Genomic DNA, 24,755 nt, shown 5'->3' on the forward strand with positions numbered 1-24,755 from the left:
ACTAATGAATTCTATCAAACTTTCCAAGAGGAACTACTACCAATCCTGGCAAGACTCTTCCATGAAATTGAACAAGTGGAAACACTCCCAAATAGCTTTTATGAAGCCAACATCACCTTGATACCTAAACCAGACAGAGATGCTACGAAAAAAGAAAATTACAGACCAATATCGCTGATGAATGCAGATGCAAAGATCCTCAACAAAATCCTGGCAAATAGGATTCAATACCTCATTAAGAAGATCATCCACTACGATCAAGTAGGTTTCATCCCAGGAATGCAAGGATGGTTTAACATCGTAAGTCTATCAACATAATATACAACATCAACAACAAGAAAAATATAAACCACATGATTATATCAATAGATGCAGAGAAAGCATTTGACAAGGTCCAACACCCATTCTTGATCAAAACTCTCAGCAAGATGGGAATGGAAGGAACCTTTCTCAATATAGTTAAGGCCATCTACCACAAGCCAGTGGCAAATATTACCCTCAATGGAGAAAAACTAAAAGCCTTCCCTCTAAATTCTGGCACAAGACAAGGCTGTCCTCTCTCACCACTCCTATTCAACATAGCACTGGAAGTACTTGCTATAGCGATTAGGCAAGAAAAAGATATCAAGGGAATCCAGATAGGAAAGGAAGAAGTCAAGCTCTCACTGTTTGCAGATGACATGATGCTCTACTTAGAAAACCCTAAAGACTCTACCAAAAAGCTTCTAGAAACAATAGACTCATATAGCAAGGTGGCAGGCTACAAAATTAACACACAAAAATCAATGGCCTTTCTATACACCAATAGTAATAAGGAAGAAATAGACATTAAGAAAACAACCCCATTCACAATAGTGCCACACAAACTCAAATATCTTGGAATCAACTTGACAAAAAATGTGAAAGACCTATACAAAGAAAACTATAAAACTCTGCTCCAAGAAATAAGAGAGGACACACGGAAATTGAAACACATACCCTGCTCATGGATTGGCAGGATTAACATCATCAAAATGGCAATACTCCCCAAGGCGTTATACAGATTCAACGCTATCCCTCTAAAGATACCTATGACATTCTTCAAAGATGTATATCAGGCACTTTTGAAATTTGTTTGGAACAATAAACACCCTAGAATAGCTAAAGCAATCATTGGGAAAAAGAATATGGGAGGAATTTCTTTCCCCAACTTTAAACTGTACTACAAAGCAATAGTTATCAAAACAGCATGGTATTGGAATAAGGACAGACCCTCAGATCAGTGGAATAGGCTTGAATACTCAGAAAATGTTCCCCAGACATACAATCACCTAATTTTTGATAAAGGAGCAGGAAATCCTAAATGGAGCAAGGAAAGCCTCTTCAACAAGTGGTGTTGGCACAACTGGCTAGCCACTTGCAAAAAATTGAACTTAGACCCCCAGCTAACATCATGTACGAAGGTAAAATCCAAATGGATTAAAGACCTCGATATCCGACCCCAAACCATAAGATATATAGAACAACACATAGGCAAAACTCTCCAGGACTTTGAGACTTCAGGCATCTTCAAGGACGAAACTGCACTCTCCAAGCAAGTGAAAACAGAGATTAACAGATGGGAATATATTAAGTTGAGAAGCTTCTGCACCTCAAAGGAAATAGTGCCCAGGATACAAGAGCCACCCACTGAGTGGGAGAATCTATTCACCCAATACCCATCAGACAAAGGGCTAATCTCCAAAATATACAAGGCACTGACAGAAATTTACAAGAAAAAAACATCTAATCCCATCAAAAAATGGGGAGAAGAAATGAACATACACTTTGACAAAGAAGAAATACAAATGGCCAAAAGACACATGAAAAAATGCTCCACATCACTAATCATCAGAGAGATGCAAATCAAAACAACAATGAGATACCACCTCACACCACAGAGAATGGCACACATCACAAAGAATGAGAACAAACAGTGCTGGCGGGGATGTGGAGAGAAAGGAACTCTTATCCACTGCTGGTGGGAATGCTGTCTAGTTCAACCTTTATGGAAAGCGATATGGAGATTCCTCCAAAAACTGGAAATCGAGCTCCCATACGATCCAGCTATACCACTCCTAGGAATATACCCTAGGAACACAAAAATACAATACAAAAATCCCTTCCTTACACCTATATTCATTGCAGCACTATTTACCATAGCAAGACTCTGGAAACAACCAAGATGCCCTTCAACAGACGAATGGCTAAAGAAACTGTGGTACATATACACAATGGAATATTATGCAGCTGTCAGGAGGGATGAAGTCATGAAATTTTTCTATACATGGATGTACACAGAATTTATTATGCTGAGTGAAATAAGTCAGAGAGAGAGAGAAAAACGCAGAATGGTCTCACTCATCTATGGGTTTTAAGAAAAATGAAAGACATTCTTGCAATAATAAATTTCAGACACAAAAGAGAAAAGAGCTGGAAGTTCCAGCTCACCTCAGGAAGCTCACCACAAAGAATGATGAGTTTAGTTAGAGAAATAACTACATTTTGAACTGTCCTAATATTGAGAATGTATGAGGGAAATGTAGAGCCTGTTTAGGGTACAGGCGGGGGTTGGGTGGGGAGGAGGGAGATTTGGGACTTGGGTAATGGGAATGTTGCACTGGTGATGGGTGGTGTTCCTTTTATGACTGAAACCCAAACACAATCATGTATGTAATCAAGGTGTTTAAATAAAAAAAAATATTAAAAAAAAAGAAAATTCAAAAAAAAAAAGGAAAGTGTAATAACCTCATTAAATTTGCCTTGTGATATAAAATGTATATCATTTCCTAAATTATATTCCAACTATGTAGTCACACCAAGTTATGAAAATATATAATATACATAGCCAATTAGTTATCAGGCACTGAAAATTATCAGAAAATTCAGCAAATTATGGAATATATTCAATGTTAATATATGCTCATTTTAATGATGTATGCACCCTTTAATTATTTTATAACATATATTTAGAATAATATGTACTAGCTGACATTTATAGATTAAGTTCTAACTTTTTCACTGATAGATATTAGGTAGTGGACAAAAATATATATGGTCAAAAAATTCACATTGACTTAATTAAACAAAATTGATTAAATACTATTTTAAAAAAGTCATGTGTTCCTCTAGTTTTTCTATAGCCATATTACTCATTTAGAAAATGGTTTTTAAAGACTATTCATAGCATCTTAAGAACTTGTCGTCCCTCAGAGTGCTGGATCAATAGTATATGGGTAAGCATATTCTTTATGGTGCCCTCAGATAGGTCAGGAATGCCCAAGTACATAAGACAAAAAGAATATTGTCTTGGGGCCAGAGAGACAACACAGCAGTAGAGCATTTGCCTTGCATGCAGCCAAACCAGGACAGACAGTGGTTTAAATCCTGGCTTTCCATATGGTCCCCGGATCCTGCTGGGAACGACTTTTGATCTCAGAGCCAGGAATAACACCTGAACACAGTCGGTCTGACCTAAAATATATATATATATATATATATGGACATGTACTTCATGATATTCTCTGACATTTCATTTACTTTATTCTTGTGGGGTTGTTGTTGTTTTGTTGTTGTTGCTTTGGACCACATCTGGTGACAGTCAGGGGTTACTCCTGGCTATGAACTCAGAAATTTCACCTGGCGCAGAGGACCATATGGGACACCAGAATTAAACCCAAGTCCATCTTGGATCAGCTGCGTGCAAGGCAAATGCCCTACGGCTTGCGTCACTGATCCAGCCCCTCTTATTTTTATTGTTAAGGGGAATTTCATGCCACAGTAACTGGCACAAACACAAAAAGAACAAAAACAATCAGTGCTGGTGTAGACACAGGGAAAAAGGCACTTACATTCACTGCCATTGGAACGTTGACTGGTCTAGTCTTTTAGAAAAACAATATGGACAGTCCTCAAAAAACTAAAAATTGAGCCCTCATCTGACTAACAATACTGCTTTGTAAATATAAACTAGTAGCTCAAAAATACAATGCAGAAAATGCATCTTTACTCATATATTTGAAAGACTACACTAACCAGAGTCTGAATTCAACCCAAATACCTAAGAACAGATGAGTGGATGAAGAAACATTGACAATAAAATAATACACAGCTGTTAGAAAATATAAAGTCATAAAATTTGCTTATATATTAATGTAGAGTATAATGCTGAATAAAATGCATCAGAGGGAGAGGAATGGGCTTATAATTATCACTGTTATCATAGATCATAAAAAAAACAGATAATATCGCACCCAAATACAATAGAGAAGAGAGTAAGGAGGCCTGGTCTATGGCAGAAAGCTTTCCACAAAGAGGTGGGGAAGTGAAGACTTAGGGCAGATAAAGGACCATTAAGGCAATGAGAGTTGGAAATGGTCACTCTGGACAAGAATTGGTTCTGAAGGGAGGTAATCTGACACCATGATACTCATTTAGTAATTATAATAAAAACCACAGTGCCTAAAAGGAAAAAAAAGTTGTATATATAAAGAGAGAGAAAGAGAAAGGAAATAGAGATGAAAACTGTGTTCCACAGAGGTATGTTAGTGGGGGGGAGCAAGAGAAAAACAGACACTGGGAGGATAAGCGCACTGTTGAAGGATGTTTATTGAAACATTGTATGACTGAACTCAATCATGAACAATATTGTAACAGTATCTCATGATTGAGTTTCAGACATACCTGAGGGCTGAACAGTAATGGTAGAGTAGTGGTGGAATACCAAAAGGTAGAACCAACTGGATAGCAGCATGGACCAAGGATAAAGTTATGGGAAGCAGGAGCATAACTATTTGATAAAGGACCATAGGATTGAACAATTACCTTTTCTCTAATTACTCTATTTTTATAAACATTGGTATTTTTTAGGATTTTGCATAATTTATTAAAAATATTTGAGTAATATTGAAGTAATAATATTTCAAGTTTATATACATGATATTAAGAACTTCAAACTCCATAGAACTATACAACACAAAGATTTTAAAACAATATAATTACTTTTAGCTAACAAATAAGTTTCTATTAGTGTCTCAGTTTTTAAATATATAACACAAATGGCAAGTTATTAAAAATAAAAAAATTACAAGGGGAGTATACTATAATTGTGGGGATTTTGTGTGAATTTTTCCTCTTGTCAATTCTACATTTTGTCTAGTAAAATTTGTAGTTTTATTTCTTATGTATTCATTTTATCATATATAGCTCTATTTTAAATACAAATACAAAACTATGTATTTCTGATCTAAAGTAGATATCAATGACTTTTGTAGTAAAATATTAGAATATTTTATGTAATAAACTATTAATTAAATTCTTTATTTAATCACAGTTCATGCATTTTTCTCTCACTATGCAATCAAATCATAACTATTGATATTCAGTAAAATATCTTACATTATTACATATGGATAATCTAGGTATTTTTTTTTGGTTTTATGCTCGAATAAAACTTAATTCTAGTATAGACTATGGAGGCATGAAAGAAAAATTGCTTAACTCAGCAAAATTTGCTTTTATGAAAAGGCTAATTGAATATTTAGTGAACTGAAAACTAAATGAAATAACTCATTGTCAGATAACAGATGTTTGAATAGATTAGGCACAGTCATTGAATGCACAAGTACCAAATGCACAATACACACACAGACACAGACACACACACACACACACACACACAACTCTTAATGTACTTTTTGATAAAAGATTCAAATACTCATAGTCAAACTAGTACTAAAAAGAAAAACCTAAAAAGGTGTCAAAACATGAAAAGGTAAATTTATTTAATATGACACATGCTTTTTTTTTTCTAGTCTTGTATTTTGATTTACCTGCTTGTCTTACCTATAATCATTGTATTTAAAAAGTAATGAATGTATACAATTTAAAATAAAATTAGATCGCTAATGCAGTTAATCTCAACTGGATGTGATTTAATCACAAATTTCTGATTTTAGATTGGCCTTTGGATCATACTTTGAAGATCCAAGAATTGAAGAAAAAATTACATAAGTAAAAATGTTAATGGCTCAGAGACTATTTTTAAGTTAGTTTATGATGAACTTACTGAAACCATGTACCCACATCCCTCCTGGTGGGTGTTTTGTAACTGAAATTTCAACAGTAACAAGTACTTTCTTTTTTGTTTGTTTTGGTTTGGTTTGGTTTTGGGGCCACACCCTGTGATGCTCGGAGGTTACTCCTATGTGCTCAGAAATCACTCCTGGCTCGGGGGACCATCTGAAAGATCGGGGATCGAACTGCCATCTGTCCTAGGTTAGCCGTGCTCAAGGAAAATGCTCTAACTGCACCACCACTCCAGCCCCAACTGCTTTATTCCATGATATATTAGTAAAAACAACAACTTTAGAGGGCACTGAGTTAGCATGGAGCTGCAATTAATAGCAGCTGTGAGATGGACACTGAACCTTAAGTTCAATAATATTAAAAAAATTGTCTTTTGTTTCTTCCATGTCTAATTAATTTTATTGTTTTCTTAAAAACTAAGAATAAAGGGGCTGTAGCGGTGGCACAGGCGGTAGGGCATTCGCCTTGCAAGCACTAACCTACAAGGGACCACAGTTTGATCCCCTAGCATCCCATATGGTCCCCCAAGCCAGAGGCGATTTCTGAGGCATAGTCAAGAGTAACTCCTGAGTGTCACTGGGTGCGAACCGCACCCCCCCAAAAAAAAAAACCCTGACATTACAGAAACATGCTTTCTAAAGAAAGTTAATAACACAGTAATAAGATTATCAACTGAAATATTTAAATATGAGACAGAAATAGCATAGGCTAAAATTGATATAAGGAATATTGTGTAAGACTTGCAGGGGGCACGTTGATGCTAATGTGTGCATAATTTTGTGTAACCAAAATCATATGCATTAATAAAAGGTAAAATAAATATTTCAAGCAACCTAGATCTTGGCAAGTACGAAGGTGCTTTTGATAGTAAATACCCAGAGTACCTAATGAGACAGTATGTGTGTGTGTGTGTGTGTGTGTGTGTGTGTGTGTGTGTGTTTGGTGTTTGGTGTTTGCAACACTTAGAGACCCTCAGGCATTACTCCAGGCTCTTATCTGCTGTACTTCAACCCTAAAAAACAATGTATTTTTATTTATTTATATTTATGTATTTATTTTGGTTTGTGGGTCACACCCGGCAACTCTATGCTCAATTACTCCTGGCTGGCTCCTGAGACCATATGGGATGCCAGAATCGAAGCACCTTCATTCTGCATGCAAGGCAAACAAATGCCTTACCTCCATGCTATCTCTCCGGACCTGTATTTTTATTTTGTAATGCAGTCTCTTGATTAAACTTTGAGAATATTATTTGTGAAGTTATTGTTACTCACTTTAAAATTAAGAGCTTTGGGGGAATAACAGCATTATAAAATGAGTGCCTTTAATTTTTAGCATATATTACTTATTTATAAGTACTTAATTTTCACAGAGAATATGCTAGAACCACTCACTGTCAATATTTGAGTTAAATAAAAAATGAAGCAGAAGCTCATTTATTTCTCTGAAACTAGTCTTTTAAATTGTCAGAAACTGAGAACTGAATTATCATAACTATTCTATTCATCCAGGATATAGTTTTCTATTGCAAATTGTTGCTTGTGTTCAATTGTATATTCTATGACAGTACTTTTTGTTTGTTTCCTTATTTTGGGGACCACACCCAGTGAAACTTAGCAGTTAAACCTGGCTCTGTGCTCAGATATCACTCCTGCTGGCTCAGGAAACCATATGAGATGTTGAGGATCAAACCTACGTTGGCCATTTGCAAGGCAAATATTATACCCACTGTGCTATTGTTCCAAATCCTAAAAAGTATTTTCAAAGTATTATAAGAAAACAAAAATACACTAGAGTTCACAGTGACAAATGAATAGTTAAACATAGAAAAATATAAGAAAAATATGCTGTGACTATACAGCTAATGCAATGTTTTTGTTCTTTAGGTTTGTATATAATACTTGTATATTTCTTAGTAAAGGATTTTGAAATTCAGCCATACTATTGCAATTTACTGTTTTTTTTTTTTCATTTAACTTTTATATTCTGAATTGTGCTTCATGATATGGATGCCACTTTGTTTTTCTATTCATCTTCTGATGAAAACCTGGAATGCTTCCAGTTTGTGCTATTAAAAATAGAATTACCATGACAATTTTTATACCAGTGTTTTGTCTTCCTGTTATTTTCTGTAGACATCTGTTTCCTTCTTTCTTTTTTTTTTTTTGAGAATTCATAGTGTAAGTAATTGTCTTTAGTAGGCAATTTTAAGTAGAAAAAAGTCAAACTACTTTGCACACATAGTGTAATACTTTATACTTCCACCCACGATACCACAATATATGAAAGTTACAATTGTGGCAAATCTAACAAATATGTGTTTTTCTGATTTTTTTCACTTTAAATTTTAGCCACACTATAATTATTTAGCATTATTATCAATGAGAGTTTAATTTGCTTTGCTCTCAAGATAAATTATAGTAAGTATTTTATATATTTTTATTATTTTCACATGCTCTTTGATCTCCACATAACAATTTGATTTGTTTTTATGTTAGCTTTGATCCTTTTTTGTTAATATATTTAAGTAGTATTTTTTGAGAATTTTCTATTTATAGAGAATTATATTCATTTTATGTAACAAAGCAGTTATTTTTCTTTTTAATAAATCTACCAGGGTTTGGAGAAGATTGTCTTTGTGACACATTAGTTTTCTGAAAACACTTGTATGGTTTTGATAGTTAAATAGCTTGGTAAATATTGCAAGTGAAATAATATATATTTTATTTAAATATGTTAATTCTTTGATCAGCAATGGAAATTAACATTTTGATATATTATGTCATTAAATTTGTTTTTATCCTAAGGAAAAAATATTTCTCTAATATTATTAAGATTTTTCCTCTTCCCTCCTTTCAACCAACAACCTTTTTCTTTCTCTTTTTCTCCACAAGAGAGAATAAATATGGATCCCTTAATGTAAGTTCTTGGTTAGCACTGACCGCTATCCCAGACACCTTTTGTTACAATACTTCCCTTACTGATTTTTCCCCTCCTTTTATTTAAACACAATGGTTGCAAAGATTTTCATGTTTGGGTTTCAATCATGAAATATATACTACCCTTCAACAGTACACATTTCCTACCAATGTTTCCAGTTTCTCTCCCATCATTTTCCCAGCCTGCCACAGAGATAGAAAACTGAAAGCAGCAAGAACAAAAAAAGAAATTAGACATAAAGAAGAAAACTTTAAGATTTTAAGCAAATTTATTCCAGGAAACTTTCTAGGTACAAAGGCCATGATATTATATAGAGAAAAAAAAAAGGAATAAAATAAATTCCTCACCATAGAAACATCACTAATGAAAGCTAAACTTCCATTCATGTTTGAAGATAGGATACACAGCTCACAAATTAACAATGGCTCAGGAACTCTAAAAATTCAAAGTCAACTGTAAAAGAAGAACCAAAGTATACATTTTAAGACAAGACAGACCTCACAAATATCAAACTTCTTCACAAAGATAGCAAAAATCCAATGACAATCATCTCTCTCAACATCAATGGATGAAATGCACCAATTAAAAGGAACAAATGGCAAAATGGATTGAGAATAGAATTCAACATTTTACTTACTGCAATAATCACATTTGAGTACTTAGAGAAATTACAGATTTAAGTCGATTTTTGGAGGACAATTCTTCAAGCAAACAACTCCGTAAAAAGCTGAGTTAGCCATAGTAATATCAGATGCTCTTGCTGTTTAAATATTTGTTTACATTATAGTATTCTTTATCTTTCCTGACATTTATATTTTATAACTATGGGTTCATAAGTGTTTCTTCAATTGTTTTATTAATATTTGTAGAATCTTAATGATTTCATAAGTATTTTCCAAGAAATAGGGTAGTAGTGTTCTTAAGACACATAGAACTATGATCATAAATATGCAACTCTGTTACAGGTCTAATGTTGAGACTTAGCAATGTATTATTACAGACTCTCAGTGGTGCTAGGAAATTAAAGGTAGTTACTCAAGGTTTCCAGCTGTACTGGAGGCCCTGTATTGTGATGCAAACAAGCATGACATGCCCTCAATTCTTTTGAACTACTCATAAACACTTAAATTATTTTGATTAATTTAACTTTTATTTTATATTGTTGTTAATTTATTATTTTTAATTTTCATTTGTAACTGTCCATTGCATCAAGAATATGAAAACTATATCCTTACCAAGGAAGCTTATGATATTTTCTTCTAACATTACTTTAGTTGTATTCTGCTTACCTTTCAATAAAAAATACATATTACTTTATTTAATCACTACTGTATACCTAGGTGCTTAAAATATATTTGTTTCTGCCATTCTATGGTCCAACACTACTCTTATTACTAATGCAAATTTTCTTTCTTCACTGTACACAGATTCCCAACCACCACCAGCCTGCCTTTTTGGCAGGCACAAAAAATATTTTTATTGTTTATTTATTTAAAACTAATAGAATTATTGAGAAAAACTATAGCAAAATAGTTTTTTAATTAGTATAGTTTCAATGGGGTCAATAAAGCAATGTATGAAAGATCAAAAATTATTTGTTACAAGTTGATCCTTATGTTATTGATTTTTTAACTTCTGTGTAGCTTTTATATTATTTTACATCTACTTTGTTATGTTTCTATTGAAATGTTATTATTGAAAAATTTGGAGGATTTTGTTCTTTGCAATTGTCATTATTTGGGCTGTAATATTGGGTTTGGCTTCTGTCCTGGTGGCTGTGGCATTTGACTATAATTTCTGGGTTCCTGAATTATGAAAATTCAGGACAAGGAGCCTGTTCATCCAACAAAGCCCTGTATATCACAATACAAATACCAATAACTGGAGTACTGGTAAGTTAAGAATCTCTACAGAGATCATTGGTAAATCAGTGATGATGGATTATTGACCATGTAAAGATTGCAATTGTTAGTGCAACTGCCAAGGTTTAGGCAGTTCACTCACCCTTCTTTTGATAGTGCCCAGTTTTCAGTTGCCAAGCTGAACATCTGAAGAAATTGGGAAGCTTACTGTACATTTATTTTGAAATAAAAGGAGTCAATATAGCTGACTGATGAGCAAATATAGCAGTGTTAATGAGGCATGATTACAGCGGTCAGGGTTCCTGGAAGTACAAAAAGTTTGGGGAAGGCTGACCACACTCACTAAAACAAAATCCTTAAAATTTCACCCTAAATACCATCATAGCTGGAATATCGGTCAGTTTAGTGTCTCTGTATATTCTGCATACTTTTGACTTCAGTATAATAAAGGGTATTGTATGTAAGATACAGTTTAAACAGTGACTCTCAACAAGTGAAGATCTGAGAAAAATAGCTTAGTCACTTAACAGATTCTTGCACAAAACAGCATAAAAAGCATACTTTGAAATAAGATCTTCATATATATATACATATATATGCTATACTTACAAAAATATTTACTGTATCTTTGTTGTGTCTCATGTGGTCTTGGCCTTATCTAAATAGATGAGCCCTCCAGTGACACAGTAGAATTAATCCTCCAGTCTAGACTTGGACCATATTCATTTTTAAAATATAAATCATTATTTAAGCACCATTATTACAAGAATATTTGTAATAATGGGTTTCAATTTAAACAGAACACCCCCCCATCACCAGTGCAACATTCTCACCACCAATGCACCCCTTCTTCCCCACCCTGCCGGTATTTGCAACAGACATTCTAATTCTCTCATTCCTTACATTGTCATGTTAGTTGTTAGTGTAGTTATTTCCCTAACAAAGTTTACCACTCTTTGTGGTGAGCTTTAAATTGTGAGCCAGTCCTTCCAGCCCTTAACTTTATTGTCTCTGAGCCTTATTACAGTAATGTCTTTAATTTTTCTTAAAACCCATAGATAAGTGAGAATGTTCTGTGTCTATCTCTCTCTCTGACTTATTTTACTTAACTTAATAGATTCCATGTACATCCATATATAGGAAAATTTAATAACTTCATCTTTCCTGATGGCTTCATATTATTCCATTGTGTATATGTATGATAGTTTTTTTTAGCCATTCATCTGTTGAAGGGCATCTTGGTTGTTTCCAGTGTCTGGCTATTGTAAATAGCAGTGTAATGAATGTAGGTGTGAGGAAGGGATTTTTGAGTTGTATTTTTATGTTCCTAGGCATAACCCTAGGAGTGGAATAGCTGGATCATATGGGAATTTAATTTCCAGTTTTTTGAGGAATGTCCATATTGTTTTTCATAAAGGCTGGACTAGGGGCCGGTGAGGTTGCACTAGAGATAAGGTGTCTGCCTTGCAAGTGCTAGCCAAGGAAAGACGGTGGTTCAATCCCCCGGTATCCCATATGGTCCCCCCAAGCCAGTGGCGAATTCTGAGCGCTTAGCCAGGAGTAACCCCTGAGTATCAAACAGATGTGGCCCAAAAAACCAAAATAAAATGAAATAAAGGCTGGACTAGATGGCATTCCCACCAGCAGCATAATTTCTTTCTCTCCACATCCCTGCCAGCACTGATTGTTCTTGTTTTTTTATGATGTATGCCACTCTCTTTGATGTGAGATGGTACCTCATATTTGTTTTGATTTGCATCTCCCTGATGTTTAGTGACTTGAAAATTTTTTTCATGTGTCTTTTGGCTATTTGTATTTCTTCTTTGAGGAAGTGTCTCTTCATTTCTTCTCCCCATTGCTTTTCTTCTTCTTCTTCTTCTCCCCATTTTTGATGGGGTTATATGTCTTTTTTCTTACTAAGTAGTGTCAGTGCCTTGTATATATTAGATATTAGCCTCCTGTCTAATGGGTATTGGGTGAATAGTTTTTTTCATTCTGTAGGTGGCTTTCATATCTTAGGCACTATTTCCTTTGAGATACAGAAGCCTTTCATTTTGTAGACAAATCCTTGTAATCTGAATTTTATCTCATGCATTTCAGACATGTTTCTTTTCCTTGCTCTTTTCTGGTTTCTTTACTGAACTGAATTTTTGAATTCAACATGCACAACTGACAATCTAAATGTAACCTTCTTATTATATTATAGCCCAAACATTAATATAGCTCTCGTGATGTGACCTCTGCTATGAAGACATAATTTTTATTTCTATTGTATTAAAATATAACTTACATTCCATATTGGATTGTTAAGCTTGAGGTATAAAGCCATTATAAGCTTTAAAATTTTCTATAGGCTCAAATGATAGTTACTTTATCTCAGTAAAAGTCAATGCTCACAAACATTTATGCTTTTATTTAAATATTTGTACTTTTAAAGGAAACCTAAGTCAGTGAAAATGAATGGGAACTTCATAATTAGAGATAAAACTAATGAGAATCTCAATTTAATAATTTGTGAAATTATAGGCTTTGTAATATCTAAATCCTAACATTTTTCCAGCATGGGAAACAAAATAGTACTCCAATCATCTTCTAAATCTTCTCTTGCTCTGTTGATGTTTCAATTGATAATATCAGTGTTGGAAAATAATTTCAAGGAAAAAATCCCTAAATTGTACAGTTACACTATTATGGAATATTAGAGCTTGTATGAATAGCAATTTTAATTTATAAGAAGTAATTTGATTCACCTACCAGGATACTAAAATTTTTAATAGAACTTGCCCTGTCATTATTATTCATTATTCCTAAAATGATGTAAATGGAAATAGTGTCTTAGAAAGGTTAGCATAAAGATAAATTCATGCCCTAAAGAAGTTATAATTCTAAAATCCTTTCAAAAGTTCCTTGCTACCCAACCTCTGGGCACTCATTAGAATAAGACAGCTTGTGATCACCATTTCATTTGGCATTAATAGTTTAAAGAAGTTAAACTAAATAAAAGCTTTAATATAATTTAAACTAGTAACAACGTTATAAGAAATCTGTAATACATTGTTGCATCTACATTATTTCTTATATTAAAATATTAAGAAATATCAATTAAGTAATTTATGGCATGACAGAACGATAATTTTCTAACTCAGAATTAATGACTAGTATGACAAATAGAACAATTTATACATAATGAAAATGCCTCTGATGTTTGTACATTGGACTGCATAAAGTAAATTTCATTTTTTCCATTGACTTATATAGTTTAATGTAAATCTTTTTTGTATGAACCTGGTCACATAGAATATATTTTCAAATGGTTGCAAGTCAGTCCTTGCTGGGGCTGGATGATGGTGGGATGGAGGATGAGGTCTTTCTCTTCCAGCTCGGACCACTCGTCTGTCACCCTGTTCAGCCAGTGGGTATGAAGGTTCAGGATAGCAGCAGGTAGAAAATTCACAGGCAGTCAGGCTTCAGGAGATATCAGCTTTATTCAGTGAATAAGGGTGAAGAAAAAGCCCCAGCTTTTATAGATAAGAATCAGGTTCCACCCTAGGGTGGGAGCCAAATATCAAGTAAGGGATAATCCAATATACTACCACCAGGTCACAGTGTAGTGTGGGGCACAATTATTGATTAGGGTAGGATCAGTAACCCAACACAGAATAGTGATTCTTTTGATTCAATTCTATTAAAGATGCTTATCATTGCTATTCTGTTACAATGCTATATTCAGAAATATCCATGATTAAACATAATTTAAAATGTCACAGTAATTAATATTTATTTGTCAAATAATTGATAACTTCATGAAAATATTTTAAACAGAGGCTAAAATGTGTACTATGTGATAAAATAAGATGTGAAAATTCATATTCTCAATTTAATTTATCCTATGTGTGATGTAAAAAAATTTCACGTATTACTTTATAATTTGTGTTTTTTATTTTTATTTATTATTTTTTAAATATTTTTATTTAAGCACCATGGTTACAAACATATTTATAGTTGGTGTTTAGTTTTAAAACAGAACACTCCCTTCACCAGGTCAACATTCCCACCACAAATGCCCACTTTATGATTTTTGAGAGTACATGTTATTCACTTAAAAATAGTCTAAGTGAAGTACAGTTTTTTTCCTATGAAAACAGAGCCAATTTTTTTTAGAAAAATACTACATCATTTTTAAGAGAAATTAAAAAATTACTTAAAAGTAGAAGTGTTATTTAATTCAATAGTTTTATATAGTTAAAAGAGTTTCATGACCAAATGTCATTCAATAAGATTGTGAATAAGATTATTCAATAAGATTGTGAACAGAAGATGTTAAATAGGCATGGGGAGAGGATTTAGGATAATGGTGAAAAAAATCTTAACACCATGGTTGTGAACATGGGTAGGAGCATTCTATATATAAAACAACAATGTCTATAATAAGAAATTATGATACCTCAATAAAAACAAAAATGTAATTTTAGTATTGAAAATACTGAATGTGCAAAATTTTGTTGATTTTTTAGTTTTGTAATTCATTATATTTTATAATCTGTTGCACCCCACTCAGGAAGGGCACACATTAAAAGTGTTGCACTCCTGAAAAAGAATTATTTACCAAAAAGGCCCGCTTAGAGCAGTCAAAATCAGTTGACCCTTTGCGTGGACTATTTGGTCATAATTCTAAAGTGGCTGTAACTATCTCTCTCTTTATTTTTAACCATTACTAAAAATCAGGCCTTAATAATTCTTTCTAACAAAGAAGGACAGTACAAATCCCGCCAAAAGTCTCCCACTGACCAAGCTCCCTGTGATCTTTGCTACCTTGGCGCCAAGATTATGTTTTTTCCTAAAACTTAGCTCATAGTAAAACAATTTTCAGTTTTTCCCCAAAACTCTAAAACATTCCTCTCTCTTCCCACTTCCCTGAAAATTACCTGATTTTCCCCTGCTTACCCAAAACAAAGCTAACCCAAAACTTCTTTCAACTTCAGTATCAGTTGTTTAATATGCAAATTTTATCCATGGTCTTTCATTCTGTTTCCCTATCTCCCACTCTCTTTGATGTCAAAAATTACATCCTGCATTCCAAACCTCAACCTTAAAAGCTACCCAGCTCAAAAAATAAATTTGTCTTCGTCTTTCTAGATGCAAGTCCCCATGCATTCTGTGTGGTCTCATTCATTTCATATTTCATAATTCATATTTCATATTCGCCTCTTCATGCTCCCGCTTGACTTCCAGTGGGAAAATGAACTCACTAAGGTTATTGCTTAGGAACTTTTTATCTCATCAGGATAAAACAGTCCGCAGCAATAATCCATAATGTCAGGCTTACATACAAGTAGAATATACTGTAACTCAATAGATAAAAATTATTTAAAGCAATGACCTCATAGACTTTATAAAATTATATTTTAATTAAAATTTTCTAGAACTGCTTTATAGCAAAACAATTCAATGTCATTTTTACTCACTTTGTAAAGTTCCCTCAGAAAGCTTTACAAATAAATATCACTGGAAATTATTAAAGACTTTGAGGTTATTCATTAATGCCTGGAGTATTGTTAGTGTCAGACAAATTAACCAAACATGTCCATTCAAAAATATCAGTAAGTTTGGAAAGCACTGGCAGTTCATTCTATGATACTAAAAGCACAGGTACAATCAAAATAACATTCAGACATTTGGGCATGAGTCAATATGTAAGACATCAGCTTTTCACCATTTTAGATCCCCCTTCCCAAAAAAACTACAACGATAATAACAACAAATAGGAAAAGCTAATAATGATCTCAGCACTTTATGGGACTTTATGGGACTTAGAGGAAGCAAATATGTATCAGTTATAACATTATTTTTACTGAACTATTTTTTTATTTTTTACTGTTACATTTATTTTGATTTATTATATTTACCTTGAAGACTATAGTAGTTATAATATAAATTTAAAAGAGGGAAGCCCAAATTCTCATTGCCACAGTTTTATCTGTCCACATTGACCTAACAAAAACCCAATTTCGAATGACCTGGATTATATTTAAATGTTCCTAACTGAATCACAGAATTCTGTCCCAACACTGAGGATGAGATAAGGATGATATACATGACCAAATAAGACTCAGCCAAGTCCTCTCTATAACCTTGCATCTTGGTAACCTTGGAGCCCCTTAACTTTAAGTTACTTCTATACTAATTCCTTCCCAAGCAGAGAGTTTCTTTTTCTTCCATTTTAATTTTCAATAAATTTGTCTACATTCTAACTTTGAGTATGAGTATTGAGTATACTACTCAATATTTTCTCTCTCTTTTTTTAAAATATTAAGCAGCTGAATACTGTAGATGACTACAGACCTGCTTTCATGGTTTAGCATCAGGTTTTCATCCCATGTCAAGAGTAAGAGAAAGCTAGATTTGATGTGTAATCCTTGGATTGTTGAGATTTATATGTATTTATGTACATATATAGTTATATGTACATATCTATATCTGCATATGAATATATCTATTCACATCTATTTATATGTTTTATATGTCATATAAAGTTAATGTATATAAATATATATCTATTATTTGGTCAGTACTGTAAGATTAAGGAACAATCTTTCAAGATTTGTCTTATTTTCCATTCAACTACAGAACTTGTTTAAGAATAATTAATTGACTTTTTAATTTCTCAACACTAAGATGGTTATTTTGAGCCATTTAGTTTAAAATAAAATAACTTTGTTATTGTTTTTGAGAACTATCCATTGAGTAAAATGATTTTTTTTGGACCACACCCATTTGATGCTCAGGGGTTACTCCTGGCTAAGTGCTCAGAAATTGCCCCTGGCTTGGGGGGACCATATGGGACTCCGGGGGATCAAACCTCGGTCCTTCCTTGGCTAGCGCCTGCAAGGCAGACACCTTGCCTCTAGCGCCACCTCGCTGGCCCCTAAAATGATGGTCTTAATTCTTACAGTTTGAGGGAAATTTAAAACTTTTGGAAAATTTCTGTTAACTTTTTTTTGTTTGTTTCTTTATTTTTGTTTTGTTTTGTTTTGGGGGGCACCTGGTGGCACCTCAGAGTTTATTATTGCTCTGCATTCATATCGCTCCTGGCAGGTTTGGGAGACGATATGGGATGCCATGGATTGAACCGGGATCTGTCCTGGGTAGGCACCCTGCAAGGCAAATGTCCTACCGCTGTGCTATCACTCCAACTTCTTCTGTAACCAGATTATTAACCACAAAACAGCAAGAACAATGCTGAATTTTTGTTAGACACATGCACAGGAGGCATTTATCAGATTACTATAAGTTTGAGTAGCCCAAATATATTTTTACTTTTCAATATTTAGTGAAAACATAAAACAACATTGTGTAAATTTTAATTCTAATATTATTTTATAGTGTTACTTTATGTTTTTATCTATTTTAAATTTTGATATTTTATTTGTTTATATATAACTGATAAAATTATAAATTATATGATTTTTAAACTATTAATATATATTTGGTAGATCAGTGATGGGTTGTTTCTTTCCAGTTAAAAATAAGAAAATAGAAGAGAATGTTAAGTGACAGGCAAAACATTGCAATTGTCAATTGAGTGGTGAAATAGAACATGCATTAAAAAGGGAATACTCAGAAGACAAGGAGCATAATTGCTTATCATTTGTACAGATTGTACGAGAGGAATCTATTTTAAACAGAATGAAGTTGAAAATTGGTAAATTGTTATAAGCATATTAAAAGTGATAATAAAAGTATTTTGGTGTTTGGCATTCCAAACTAGGAATTATTGATGATTTGATATACTATATTTGCAAATTGTAATAGCATAGAATATATAGAGTTGAATAAAATAGACATAAAGAAAATATATGAATGAATGGAAGCTCTCCATCTATATATTAGTATACATGGATTAGATAACAAAAGAGAATTATAGTTGGAGATTACATATGCATGCAAATATGAGAATTATTTTAACGATTTTTAAAGTAGACTATTTCTTTCAACAGACTGATGGCATATTATATTGCAAGCGGTGAAAGACTAGAAGTCAATTTTACAAACATTAACCTTTCGTATTTCTTAAATATCAAAATGTCTTGCCCCAAAGCATAATGGAGACATGACATTTGCACTCCTATGTTAATTACTACCCATATTAGTCAAAATCTGGAGATGCCCAAGAAGACATGCTTGAATAAAGAAATTCTGGCCCATATAAACAGAAGAATACCTGGATAGAAGATAAAAATCAGCAAAAATCTTTACACAGGTGGATCTGGAAAGTACCATGATGAGTGGAACTAGGAAGAAAGTGAGAGATGTACACAGAATGATCACTCTCATATGTGTGATATAAAGAAACTTAATGTGAAATAACAAATATCAAAAGTCAATGCAAGTAAAGCACATGAGGACTGGCTTTTAGTAGAAAACATGCCAGTGGAGAGATGAGGAGGGGGAACTACATCAATAGAAAAAGGAAGTGTTCAACCAGGAGAGAAGAGGAACTAAAAAGCAATAAAACTTTATGCATTAAGCCTGATCAGTAAATAGCACTATAAGCCACAGGAACAGAATTATTTTTTGCATATCATAGAGTCAGACTAACAAATTGGAGGAAGAAGGTCTGTGGTGGGAAAATTAGTGGAGAAGTGGAGATAGGTGGACTCTGGTAAAGGGATTAAAGAACCATATACCCCAAACTGAATCATGATAACTTTGTAATTCACACTGAATAAATGAAATAAAATTTAAAAAGTACATAAATAATAAAATTAGAGGTTAATTTTCATGGTACACAATTTTTTCTAACATACTTTATATGTATTTCAACTGGGCCTTCCTTACATCTCAAAGTTCCTTTGATTATATTATAAACTCCTAAAGAAAGTCTCAGAATTTGTTAAAGCACACACTATTTTGCTTTAAAATATGTATTTTCAAATGGTAGTGCAATTTAATTTTATTAATGTATGCCTGCTCTTAGTTTGAGATACTTAAAAAAGACACAATATAAGAGGAAAAAAAAATGCTTTTATGTGGACACCAGAGACTATGCCTTTTCAATACTAGAGTGAGTTCATAGAAAGTCATCAATATATCATTCTTATATTAAATATTAAATATATCTGTGTTCTTAAGCAAGAAAACTTTGTAATTGATATTATGCATTTATATTTATTCTTCACAGTCTTTATTTTTAACATTATCAACATCATTTTTTAACAATGTCACATCAACAGTAAAATTAGATTTGGGGTGTTAGTTGAGCCACACATAATAGTGATCAATGACTACTCTTTGCTCTATGCTTAGATGTTATCTCCTGTAGAACTCAGGAGAATATGTAAAGCTGGGAATAAAATCTCAGTCTCCCATATAAACAATAAGCTCTTAGTCTTTTAATGATCTTAAATTACTGGATAAAGTTTTGTCAAAGGTGATACAATGGCAATATTAAAATGCCATAACTTTTGCTGATTTCATCTTTAAGAAAGAAATCATACCTATTGTTGCTAATGAAATGAATGTACTACCATTGCATTTTTACCATGGCATCATTACTCTCATAATAAAGATAAATATGAGGCTGACAGAACTTTGAAGCTACCATTGCAAATATCGGCCTTGTAAAAAATTAATCATACTGTCTAATACTTACCAATGAAAGTAATTCAAGGGCAGTTCACTCTGTACCAGCACTTCATCATTTCAAAAAGCTTACAGCCAAGGGATAGGTTTTAATTGTTTATGTGATATGTGACTTAATCACCTACTTCACTCTTCACCCAGTGAGAACAGAGTAAATTAATAATAAGCTTAGGCGCAGTGCAAACAAAGCTTCTAGAAAATTTATGTGATTTGAATCACAGGTGATGATGCTTGGACATTTGATAAATAAATTAGGAGTACGAATTTTGTTCTATATCAAATAAGAACTTGAATGTAGATTTTACCAAATTGTGATAGAAGTAAATGTCTTTGAACTACGAATGTTAGGACGAATACAATTCTGTTCTAACATTCAAAGTGAAATAGCAGATGAAAATTGAATGACTTTCTGGACTAAGTTCTTGAGCTTTGTCACACATTTATATTGAGCAGCAGTTACTACATTCCTCCAAGGAAGCAGTAATGGTAACTAATGCAGACAGAAATAGCTTGCCTCCAGCTAACTAATGGCAAGGTCAGATTACATCAATTAAATCAGTAACTCTCCAATATAAAGTTCACTAACACATTCAGGGATTTTATTTTTCCAAAAATAAATTTCTGATTTTAAAAGTCGAAAATGTATGTTTTTATGAAAAATTGAGGTTATAAAGTAAAATAAAATAAGAACAATTAAAATTAAAAATTAAAAGAAGTACAAATATTTATACAGAGGATGTAGCACAAATACATATTAATTGTACTTTTTGTTTGTTTGTTTTGGTTTTACACCCGGCTGTGCTCAGGGGTTACTACTGGTTGTGTGCTTAGAAATCACTCCTGGCAGGCTCTGGGGAGCATTGAGATGACTGGGATCGAACCCAGGTCCGTCCAGGTCTGCCCATGCAAGGCAAATGCCCTATAGCTTTGCATGGCTCCATCCATTTAAATGTACTATTTAGCGAATTCACATATGAAATAAGCCGAAGGAAATAATAAAACAAACTATAAAATAATATATTCTTATTTGTTTTTCATAACTTAACCATACAATATTTTTGTATTTTGTATTTTAGTTGCAATATTGTAATTAAATTATTCTAAATATTTTACATTTGTATACTCTATATTACTGATAAAATAATAATACTAATGTACATAACTTATTTAACATCAATATGAGACTATGTTACATAATTTATAACATGGTATAAGCATACTGATCACTTTCAGAAGATTTGTTTCCTTTATTTCTCTTAGTAGTTGTGATAAAAGTAGCACTAGTAGCAGCGCCTTTTTTATTTTATGATAAAACACTTTTATGTAATCTATCTTTTTGACAAAATTTTAAATATATGATGAAGTTTGTTTCCTCACAGTTGCCATTCTATATACTAAATTGTTGGATTTATGTACCTTATATGACTTGAACTAGTACCTACTCCATAACCCTAGTGACACTATTTTACTTCCTCTTCTCAGTTTGATTACAGTAAATAATTATATGAAGGGTATTTCGTAGCATTTGTACTGAGTCTGGACCTTTTCACTTGGTACTGTGTTTTTCAGCTTTACTTATATTTGTAAATGGTGAAGTTTCTTTCTCTTTCTTTCTTCTTTCTTTCTTTCTTTCTTTCTTTCTTTCTTTCTTTCTTTCTTTCTTTCTTTCTTTCTTTCTTTCTTTCTTTCTTTCTTCTTTCTTTCTTTCTTTCTTTCTTTCTTTCTTTCTTTCTTCTTTCTTTTACTCTTTCTTTTATTCTTTCTTTCTTCTTTTACTCTTCTTTCTTTCTTCTTCTTTTCCTCTTTTCTTTCTTTTTTCTTTTTTTCTGTCTTTTACTCTTTCTTTCTTTTCTTTCTTTCTTTTTTGTTTTTATTTTCTTTCTTTTACTCTTTCTTTCTTTCATTCTTTCTTCTTTTTTCTTTCTTTTACTCTTTCTTTCTTTTACTCTTTCTTTCTTTTACTCTTTCTTTCTTTCTTTCTTTCTTTCTTTCTTTTCTTTCTTTCTTTCTTTCTTTCTTTCTTTCTTTCTTTCTTTCTTTCTTTCTTTCTTTCAACTGATTAGCTCTTAATCTATTCGTAGAACTTTAGGTTGCTCTTATTTTTTATTACTGAGAATAATTATTCAGCTTACATTTTTGCTGTTTGCATGTTTGTTTTTGTTTGTATTTTGGTGACACCTCACAGTGTTCAGAAACTTCTCCCAGCTCTAGGTTAATGGGTCAGTCCTGACAATGCACAGGAACCCATCTAAGCTAAGGACTGACTATGTGCTACTAGCATGCAAAGCATGGACTCTAATCCTGTTGAGCTGACTTTTCATGAATTTCTCAGCTCTATTACATGTCCTTTGTAGCCTAATATTTTAACTTGCAGTATTACATAATACTATTTTTGTTTTTCTATGATTGGATCATATATAATTAAACAACAAACGCGATAGCTTTACAATTTGTTAGTTTCAGTTCCTCATACATTGCTACAGATGTTATAATTTCAAAATAATTAAGTCAATTAATAAACTAATACTTAGAGATTTTATTATAAATTTCATGTTGAATTTCTAATACTTATATTAGTATATCTTATTTTTCTTTGATATAGATTTCAGTTACATAAAAATATCTTTTGTTTATTTCTTTTACTTTTGTCCCCCCATTCACAACACAGACCAGGCAAAGGACCTGGTTTGAAGTGTATATGGGGAGCATTTACTGTACCTCCTCTTTCTATACAGTCAGTGTAAAGAACACAGCCTGTGGTAAGCATTGAGAGGCCTTATCTTTTCTTTTCTTTTTTGATTTTTTTTATATATTAAAAAAAAAACCTTCACCAGTACAACAATCCCATCACCAATATCTCAAGTGTCCTTCTGCCCCACCCCACATTGGTCTGTACTCTAGACAGGCTTTCTACTTCCCTCATTCATTTACATTTTGTTATGACAGTACTCAGTGTAATTATTTTTGTGACCGCACTAAACAATCCCTGTGGTGAGCTCATGTCGGGAGCTGGACTCTCTAGTCGTCCTCTATTTTGTCTCTGAGAATCATTCACAAATGTTTATTTCTTTATTTTTTGCAATAAATGTCTCTCTTTTTCAATCTATTTTTATTAGTTTATATTAAAATTATAATAATTACTTTTATTGCAAACGACTCTGGATATTGGACTCATCTGTGTATGTTGTGCTCTGTTATATAATTTTAACTTAACATTGAGTAAGGGAAAATTCAAGGATACAAACAGCATTCATTATATAAGTTGGATATAGGAGACTCAATCATGTTATGGACATTTGCGATGCGATGACGCAATGTGAAAATATGTAAGTTAAGCTTCCTCTTTGGGTATTAAATGTTAAATCCAGGAAATGTATAAAAATTGAGAATACCAGGCTTATATATGATAATATTTTATAAAAAATTATATTTTAATATATTATAAGCTATGTTTAATCTTATAGTAAATAAATAAAACACTAGCAATATGCAGCATATGATAAAATACATGGAATAAAATTGGGTAATTTTACAAAGTTCTGTTTAGTCAGCCAAAGAAAAAGAAACTCTTGATGCTGAACACACTGAAGTCCCTATCATCTATATGAAAATTTCTCCCTGAGACCACCTGTTAAAATAAACATCACTATAGTATAAAGATAAGGCCAAAGCCGATCTATGCATATCCTCACACCAAAATTAGTTCTACCTTAGGTAATGATTTCAAAGTTCAAATTAATAGTTTAATTTTGTTATCCTACCAGGTTTGTGAACATTAAATGACTGTCATAAGAAAAATATATTTCTTATAAAAACTCTTAAGTGCAATATATTCCATTAATGAGGCTGACTCATTTGTCACAATGAGAGGGCTAAGAGGCTATTACAACTAAATATTTCTGGTGCCAGAGCAGTAGCACTTCTGGCAAAACATATTGCCTTCCATAAAATTGACCCGGGTTTCCATCCCCAGCATCCATATGCTCCCTCGCGCTTGCAGAGAATTATTTCTGAATCCAGTGCAAAAGTAACTACTGAGCACCACCAGATGTGCCCTCCCTAAATAAATAAATAAATAAATAAATAAATAAATAAATAAAAATTATTTATGTTGCTGTCTCTCAATCTCTATATCTGTTTTTTTTCCCTTTGGGAAACCAAAAAATAACCTATGACAGTTAAATCTTATTATCCATGATACAATAA

The 24,755-nt window shown here is 32.7% G+C and overlaps 1 non-coding gene across 1 annotated transcript; it reads right to left on the minus strand.

The window, feature by feature from the left end:
- Nucleotides 1-23,192: 23,192 nt before the first annotated feature.
- Nucleotides 23,193-23,325, minus strand: LOC126016504 (small nucleolar RNA SNORA51). The gene has a single exon (XR_007498299.1). It is a non-coding gene; the product is annotated as a small nucleolar RNA SNORA51 (small nucleolar RNA).
- Between the last annotated feature and the right edge of the window lie 1,430 nt (nucleotides 23,326-24,755).

The sequence above is a fragment of the Suncus etruscus genome, chromosome 8 (genome assembly GCF_024139225.1).
Source record: "Suncus etruscus isolate mSunEtr1 chromosome 8, mSunEtr1.pri.cur, whole genome shotgun sequence".
NCBI lineage: Eukaryota > Metazoa > Chordata > Mammalia > Eulipotyphla > Soricidae > Suncus > Suncus etruscus.